This window comes from Helianthus annuus, chromosome 16, assembly GCF_002127325.2.
Source record: "Helianthus annuus cultivar XRQ/B chromosome 16, HanXRQr2.0-SUNRISE, whole genome shotgun sequence".
Classification (NCBI taxonomy): domain Eukaryota; kingdom Viridiplantae; phylum Streptophyta; class Magnoliopsida; order Asterales; family Asteraceae; genus Helianthus; species Helianthus annuus.
In genome coordinates this window covers 132414083-132420457 of record NC_035448.2, presented here as the reverse complement: position 1 = coordinate 132420457, position 6375 = coordinate 132414083, and the positions used below count along the sequence as shown (strand labels likewise).

General features: G+C 44.7%; 1 non-coding gene across 1 annotated transcript; it reads right to left on the bottom strand.

Annotated features, from left to right (window-relative positions):
- Window positions 1-5754: 5754 nt before the first annotated feature.
- On the bottom strand, window positions 5755-5861 carry LOC118488576. The gene has a single exon (XR_004885120.1). It is a non-coding gene; the product is annotated as a small nucleolar RNA R71 (small nucleolar RNA).
- Between the last annotated feature and the right edge of the window lie 514 nt (window positions 5862-6375).

Sequence of the window (6375 nt, the reverse complement as noted above, 5' to 3'; positions counted from 1 at the left end):
TTTGGCGTTTCCCAATCCTTGATCGCCTCGATCTTGGTTGGATCCACGTGGATTCCATCTCCGTTTACCACGTGCCCAAGGAATTGCACTTCTCGTAGCCAAAACTCGCACTTAGAGAACTTGGCGTACAACTGTTCCTTCTTTAGCAGCTCCAGAATGGCTCTTAAGTGCTGCTCGTGCTCAGCCTTCGTCTTTGAATAAATCAAAATATCATCGATGAATACAATCACGAACTTATCCAAGTACGGCTTACACACTCGATTCATCAAATCCATGAACACTGCAGGTGCGTTTGTCAACCCAAACGGCATAACGAGGAACTCGTAGTGTCCGTATCGAGTTCTGAAGGCTGTCTTTGGGATACTCTCCTCCTGTATCCGTAGCTGATGGTATCCAGATCGAAGATCGATCTTTGAATAAAAGCTTGAACCTTGTAGTTGGTCAAACAGATCATCGATTCTTGGCAGGGGATACCTATTCTTGATCGTCAGCTTGTTCAACTCTCTGTAGTCAATGCACATACGGAAACTACCGTCCTTCTTCTTGACAAACAAAACTGGAGCTCCCCAAGGCGAGAAGCTCGGTCGGATAAATCCCTTGTCTAACAACTCTTGAAGTTGTGTCGACAGTTCTTGCATCTCAGACGGAGCAAGTCTGTAGGGTGCCTTAGCCACAGGCGCGGCGCCTGGAACTAAGTCAATGCGAAATTCCACTTGCCTTTGAGGCGGCAAGCCAGGCAAATCTTCTGGGAAGACTTCTGGGTACTCCCTCACGACAGGGATGTCTTCGATCTTTGGTTCTTCAGCTTTCTTATCCACAATGTGTGCCAGGAAAGCAACACATCCTTTCTGCAAACACTTTCTTGCTTTCAAGCAGCTGATAATCCTTAACGGTGTCTCACGCTTCTCTCCATGAACAACAATGGTCTCACCATCTTCGGTCAGGATACGAACGACCTTCTCATGACAAACTATCTCTGCCTTGTTACTGGATAACCAATCCATTCCTACTACCACGTCGAAGCTTCCCAACTGGACTGGTAGTAGATCTAGAGCGAACTCACGCTCTCCCAATTCGATTACGCAACCTTGAATCACCTCATTAGCTTCTACTAACTTCCCATTCGCCAATTCAATCGAGTACGGAGTATCTAACTTACTAGCGGCTAAACCAAGCATATTCTTAAATTCTAATGACACGAAGCTATAGTCGGCACCAGTGTCAAACAAAATAGATGCAAAAGTTTTGGTTAATAGAGAACGTACCAGTGATCATGCCTGGATCCTGGCATGCTTCACAAGCTCCGATGTGGGATGCTCCTTCATGGTCTTGGTTAACCTCTCTTGGGCATTCCTTCCCAAGGTGCCCCATATCTCCACTTCCGTCCTGATAGTTACTGTGGTCGTTGTTTACTTCGTGTTTTCCACTACCATCTTGACCTTGATTTCCACGTTTCTTCGGCGGTAACACTCCTCCTTGTAGTGTCCCACCCTGCCACAGTTATCACACTTTCCATTTTTGCATGCCCCGATATGATGGCGCGGGCATTCTTCGCACTTAGGTAGTTTACCCCTGTACCCCCTTTCCTTTTTGGCCTTGTTCTTGTTATTTGCCCGATTACCTCCTTGAAATTCATTGAGCTTTCTTTTGTTCTTCTCGGATGTCTCCCCTGGAGTTTCCTTCTTCTTGTCGGGGTTTGCAAGTTTTTTCTAGTCTAATTGCTTCTGTAACGAGTGCCAAACCCATCTTGCTTGCAGCAATAGTTGTTGGTGGCGTAGATGCTGTCATCAAGCTCAAGACTTGTGGTGCCAGTTCCCAAATGAACTGTCCCAATTTCCTCATTTCTGGTTCCGCTAAGTGGGGAACAACTCGTGCCAAGTCATGAAGTCTTTGCATGTATCCCAACATTTTTGGACCTTCCATCATCAGGCTCTGGAATTCCCCTTCCAACTTCTGGGTTTCCGCTTGGGAGCAATACTTCTTATGCATCATTCCCTTCAGTTCATCCCATGATAATGCATATGCTGCGGTTTCGCCCTTTATTTGAACCTGAAGGTTCCACCATAGTCGAGCTCCATCTTGAAACAACTCAGAAACGTATAGGACTTGTTGTTCTGGCGTACAACCACTCATTCGAAAGATGGAATCCATACTTTCAATCCATTTCACAAAAGCTATGGCACCTCCAGTGCCGTCGAACTTCGGAGGCTTGTAGTTGAGGAAGTGCCAGTAGGGACAACCGTTATTTTCTGAGGTACCTCTGCTAGGTTCAGAGCGTAGGGCCTCGTGTTGTGCTATAGCTGCAGCAATTATCTCTTGAAGTTCCGCCTCTGAGGTGGGCATGCGCATTTCGCGTCTTGGTGGCATCTTCTAAAAGATGTTTCACGTAGGTTAGGTCATAGCAGGTGAAATGTACGTATGTATTCATCAATATCAGCACTTAACATGTCATGTTATAAATAAATCAGCCACATAACATCCCATGTCATAGAACATAAACAATAGATCACTGCGATTACATTGCCACAAGTCGAGACCAGAATGTAAGGTTTACAGGTACCCAACTGTAACATCAATGACTTAGTAGGGGACGACCCTAGGCAAGTCGTGCGATCGCTGGACATGTTCAGGAATCTCTGGTTCGTCCATTTTCAATTTCCAGGACTCTATCTCAAGCTTCTGAATTCCAGTCTTAGAACCACATTTCTCCTCCATCATTTCCTTGAGCTCATCCCAGCTCAGTGCCTAAGCAGCATCTGTGTCAAGGGCATGAACCTGATGGTCCCACTATGAGAGTGTGCCGTCTAGAAATGACCTCGAGGTAAAGGTATCACTCTGTTTGGGGCGAACAGTTAGTCTTTCTTAGAATGGAGTCAATCTTTTCGGACCAACGAACAAATGCAATGGCGCTTTCTGTTTCGTCGAAGTTCAAAGGCTTGCAGTTCAGAAACTGCTTATAGGTGCGGTCAGCTGGGGATTATTTCCAGTAGTGCCATTGCTGTGCTAAAAGCGGAGAGCTTCATGTCGTGCAATTGCCTGTGAGTTGCGTTTTTGCAGCTCGGCTTCTATCCTTGGCAACATACTGGTGTTTGTGTCACGCCTGGGTGGCATTCTCTTCTGCCGAAATGGCATGAAGTGGGTTAGACAACTTTCCAATTGTCTATGAGATTGATGTGTGTAAAATGCAACATATAAAACACATCAATTAAGGCATAAAACTAACCCTTTTTAAGTACTAATGTTGGAAAAAGAGTGGTTTTGTCTTCCTTTTGTATTTTCAGGATGAAATGAGCTCAAAATCATAAAAGAAGCAAAAAGACCACTAATTCTACCATAAATACAAGAAAAGGAACAAAAGTAGACTGTCCGGACCCTCAACGGCACCTCCCAAAGCAAAAAGGAAGAAACAGAGTCTGAACACGCCCCGTGTCCAGCGAACACGGGGGCGTGCCCAGGAAGCAGCAGAAAAGACAAACCAGTAGAAGCTTCCATTGCCCACCACGGGGCCGTGTCCAGCAAGCACGGGGGCGTAGTGAAAGTACAGCAGGCGCATTAATTGTAATTCGCAATTACAATTAATGAGGAGAGAGAGTGTCAGGCGGGCACGGGGCCGTGTCCAGCGGACACGGGGCCGTGTCCAGCCTTCTGTTCAGCCTATAAATAGAGGAGCTTGGCTTCATTCTCTCTCATCCCTTGGCACACCACCTCTCTCACACTTCATCCACCACCCACCACCACCATAATACCATCATCCACCACCATCATCCATTGTCCATCATAGAGTGTGTGAGTCGTCTCGGGATCCAAGATTGATCGTAAGAGTTCTTGACAATCAAGGCCATGTTTGCCTAAGTCTCTTACATCACTTGGTGAAGACAAGTGTTTAGTATAATACTTTTTATTTTTAATCTTTTGCACTTTTTATTTGGTTTTGTATTAATGACTTTAATAACTAGTTACTTATGTTGAAGGTGATCTTTCCTTATCGTTTGTCCGTGGTGTCTTGGCGTTATTTTACTGTCTATATAAAATAAAAGATTTTCACCATTCATATCTCCACGGTCTATATGGAGGTATGTTGGCTACCTGGTCGGGGGTTAAGGGAACGGTTTGGTAAGGGTCTTGCCCTTGTTCAGCGTTTAGAGGTCCTGCTTGGGACCTGGGTCAAATTTAGTAGGATCTCCTTCAATACCCATAGGTATTGGATGGCGGGGATCCAAACTCTTTGACCCCCTCATAAGTTAACTACTATTAATACTATAACCCGGTTATTTAGGACTGTATCCCTGCTGACTCAGACTACTTAGCCGAGGGTAACGTCACCGCCAGAAGCGGGGCCTACCACAATTTGCATTAATAACTTAATTCATTATCTTTCAATAATCCGACCCTTTAGGATTGTATCCTTGCTGACTCAAACTACTGGGTTGAGGGTAACGTCACCTTCAAAAGAGGGGCCTACTACAATAACTAAGATAATCTCTTAAACAAGTGCAAAAGTGCGAAAATAATCAAAGGTTATACTAATACACGTGTCGGATCCAAGTGATTCATCTTGTCTATCTGTTTTTATTTTATTTTTATTTTCAGCATTTAGTTAGTTTTTATTTTTCTTAGTTTAAAACATTTTTCTAACTTTTTGATTTGATTAGACGTTGAGGATAAACCGGTATTAAAAGCTCTTGTGTCCTTGGACGACCTCGGTATCTTACCAACACTATACTACGTCCACGATGGGTGCACTTGCCCATATGTGTGTTTAGTGTTAGTGAGTATCGTGTTTTATAAATTTAAAACTTGGCTAAAAGTGTAAAAAGGGCTTAAATATACATCAAAATTATATACACACCGACACACATCAAGTTTTTGGCGCCGCTGCCGGGGACACAAGGATTTTAAGAAAGTTAGGAATCAACGGCCTAATCATATTTTTATTTTTCTTTAATTTTTTAGGATTTTTTCTTAGATTTTTAGCTTCTGCAGAGCTCAGCACGGGGCCGTGCCTGGTCGGACACGGGCCGTGCTCAGCAAAGTTACTGGCAGTTTTTGTTTTTCAAGTTACAGAAGGCTGACCACGGGGCCGTGCCGGTGCAACACGGGGCCGTGTCCAACTTCCAGTAACTGGGATCTGGAAAACAATCACTGTATTTCCGACCACGGGGCCGTGTTCGCTCAACACGGGGCCGTGGTGAACCTTCTGACCGACATTCTTTTTTGTTTTTATTGCAGGACTTGGAACCCGACACCATCCTCACGTAGTGTATGAGCTCCAGTTCCAATAAAGACATAAAAGAACCGCTAGAAGAACCCGAACGCTTTCTCAGAAAAAGGTTAAAAGCCAAAAACTAAGAGAAGGTTTCGGGTGATCCACCCCCAATGGCGGACCAACGTACCCTTATGGATTATCTACGGCCCACCGTAGGTAATCTAGGCGCCGCTATCAATGCTCCGAATGTCGAAGCCAATAACTTCGAGCTTCGACCGCATTTGATACAAATGCTCCAAAACTCCGCAACCTTCCACGGGCTTGCGGACGAGGATCCTCATCTACATATAACTAATTTCTTAGAAATATGTGATACCTTTCGGATCAATGGAGCATCAAACGACGCCATACGCCTCCGTATGTTTCCGTTCTCACTAAAAGACCGAGCGAAAGCTTGGCTCAACACCCTCCCAGCTGGATCGGTAAACACCTGGGATGAACTAGCCCAAAAGTTTCTATATAAGTATTTCCCTCCTTCTAAAACTGCTAAATTAATGGCTGAAATTAACACATACTCACAAGAGGACGGGGAATCCTTATATGAAACATGGGAAAGGTTCAAGGAGCTATTACGCAAGTGTCCCCATCATGGCCTCGCGATATGGCAACAAGTATCCACTTTCTACAATGGATTGTTGCCACACACTAGGCAGACACTTGATTCTAGCTCCGGGGGACTTTTAGGTAATCGACGCCCACACGAAATATATAATCAGATTGAGGAAATTGCTCAAACCAATTTTCAATGGCACACTCCCCGGGGAAATAAGTCTATCGCCCCGGGCGCCCATAAGGTCGACGAAAGCACCTCTTTACAAGCCCAAATCGAGGCCCTTTCTTCAAAAATAAAAAAATTAGAAATGACAAAAACAGTCTCGGTTATGGCTTGTGAAGGGTGTGGTGGGTCACATGAAAATTGGAGTTGCATGAAAGAAACGGACGATCAACAAGAAATGGTAAACTACATTGATAATAGACCTAGGCCGTCGGGTCCTCCAACGGGAACTTACAACCAAGGATGGCGAAACCACCCAAACCTTGGTTGGAGGGAAACCGGCAATAGTAGTAACCAACAAACCCAACGAACAAACTTTCAGCAATCAAGAAAT